The sequence below is a fragment of the Pimephales promelas genome, chromosome 9, assembly GCF_988280905.1.
Source record: "Pimephales promelas chromosome 9, fPimPro1.hap1.1, whole genome shotgun sequence".
Taxonomy (NCBI): Eukaryota; Metazoa; Chordata; class Actinopteri; order Cypriniformes; family Leuciscidae; genus Pimephales; species Pimephales promelas.
The window spans coordinates 36,762,129-36,764,628 of NC_142777.1; the positions used below are offsets into that span (position 1 = coordinate 36,762,129).

The 2,500-nt window shown below is 39.4% G+C and overlaps 1 protein-coding gene across 2 annotated transcripts in view; it reads right to left on the reverse strand.

Annotated features, from left to right (window-relative positions):
- The window catches only part of diaph1 (diaphanous related formin 1), a 126,222-nt gene that overhangs the window by 101,710 nt on the left and 22,012 nt on the right, over positions 1–2,500 (reverse strand). The window lies entirely within an intron of this gene.

A 2,500-nucleotide genomic window follows, 5' to 3' on the forward strand; every position in this document is an offset into this window, starting at 1 on the left:
TCTCGGCAAGTCAGTGAATCAACAAGAATAAAATGTTTGAGGAAATTCCAGAAGAATCGTGTAATTCGGCAGAACGCAGCGCTCCTGAGGAATCTGTTCAAGTCTAAACTTACAGAGTCGTCCTCAATCACACTCAGACTGTCAGAGGACACGTGTCTGACGGATCATAAACACTGACACTTCACATCTACACTCATTTAATAGTTTTGGGTTTAATTAAACAAAAATATAATATCAATCAATCAATCTTGAAAAAAAAAAACCTCAATGAAAAGACAAATAAAGCTCAGCAAAGAGATGCATCTAATCTAAGATCATAAAAGCGTTTGGATTTTTTGCCGTATGATAATCTCATATTTCTGTTAGGGATGGGCAACGATTATTCATGATTAATCGCATCCAAAATAAAAGTTTGTGTTTACATAATATATGTGTGTGTGGAGTGTATAATTAATATGTATATATAAATACACACACATGCATGTATATATTTAAGAAAAGTGTGTTATTAATATATCAAATATTTATATGCAATATTAATTGTGAATAAATATATATAAAATATATACGTGCATGTGTGTGTATTTATATATACATATTAATTATACACACTACACACACATATATTATGTAAACACAAACTTTTATTTTGGATGCGATTAATCGCGATTAATCGTTGCCCATCCCTAATTTCTGTCGAAGATTTTGATGTGTAATGACAAAAAATGCAAAGCCCACATGACACTATCTTTCAACATTTTATTTAAACCCTTGATAAGTAAAAAGTAATTTTATCTTCATGAACAATATGATTTTTTTAATCATATAACTAAAAATAACTTTTTTTAAATAAATGATCCAACATTCATATTGAAAATAATACACATTTTAATATTGAATAAATGAACAGATCCACTATGGTCTTGTTGATAAGAGAAAAAGTAAATAAACAGAAGTAAACAAAATAAATAAGTATTAAATAAATAAATAAATAAATACAAACATAAGTCATAAATAAACAAATAAAAATAAACTAAATATATGCATAAATAATAAAATGACTTGAAGTCATTATTAAACAAATTGAAATAAATTGAAATAAAATGTGTTCTGATATTTTTTATCTGTATTGTCTGGTCAATACTGGCCTTATATAGAAACTATAACTTCCCATAACATCAATTATCAAAACACATGAACACATGAAACATGACTCCGCTCGAGACAAATATACATTATTATTATTGTGGAATGACCGTTTCAAGCGGTGTGACCCAGTGCTAAAACATCAAAAACCCTTCAGACAAACACACACGTTTGAGCGTGATGCGTGCGACGTGAGCGTGAGTGAGTGAGTGAGTGAGTGAGTGAGTGAGTGTGTGTGTGTGTGTGTGTGTGCGCGCGAGTGAGTGAGTGAGTGAGTGAGTGAGTGAGTGAGTGAGTGAGTGAGTGAGTGAGTGAGTGAGTGAGTGAGCGAGTGTGTGCGCGAGTGAGTGTGTGAGTGAGTGGGTGTGAGTGAGTGGGTGAGTCAGTGAGTGTGTGAGTGAGTAAGTGAGTGAGTGAGTCAGTGAGTGAGTGAGTCAGTGAGTGAGTGAGTGAGTCAGTGAGTGAGTGAGTCAGTGAGTGAGTGAGTGAGTGAGTCAGTGAGTGAGTGAGTCAGTGAGTGAGTGAGTGAGTCAGTGAGTGAGTCAGTGAGTGAGTGAGTGTGTGTGTGTGTGTGTGTGTGTGTGCGAGTGAGTGAGTCAGTGAGCGAGTGAGTGTGTGTGAGTCAGTGAGTGAGGGAGTCAGTGAGTGAGTCAGTGAGTGAGTGAGTAAGTGTGTGTGTGTGTGTGTGTGTGTGTGTGCGCGCAAGTGAGTGAGTGAGTGAGTGAGTGAGCGAGTGAGTGAGTGAGTGAGTGTGTGTGTGTGTGAGTGAGTGAGTGAGCGAGTGAGCGAGTGTGTGCGCGAGTGAGTGTGTGAGTGAGTGGGTGTGAGTGAGTGAGTCAGTGAGTGTGTGAGTGAGTAAGTGAGTCAGTGAGTGAGTGAGTCAGTGAGTGAGTGAGTCAGTGAGTGAGTGAGTGAGTCACTGAGTGAGTGAGTGAGTGAGTGAGTCAGTGAGTCAGTGAGTCAGTGAGTCAGTGAGTGAGTGAGTGAGTCAGTGAGTGAGTGAGTGAGTGAGTGAGGGAGTGAGTGAGTGAGTCAGTGAGTGAGTGAGTGAGTGAGTAAGGGAGTCAGTGAGTGAGTCAGTGAGTGAGTGAGTGAGTCAGTGAGTGAGTGAGTCAGTGAGTGAGTGAGTCAGTGAGTGAGTGAGTGAGTCAGTGAGTCAGTGAGTGAGTGAGTGAGTGAGTGAGTGAGTGAGTGAGTGAGTGAGTCAGTGAGTGAGTGAGTGAGTGAGTGAGTGTGTGTGTGTGTGCGCGAGTGAGTGAGTCAGTGAGCGAGTGAGTGTGTGTGTGTGAGTGAGTGAGTGAGTCAGTGAGTCAGTGAGTGAGGGAGTCAGTGAGTGAGTCAGTGAGTGAGTGAA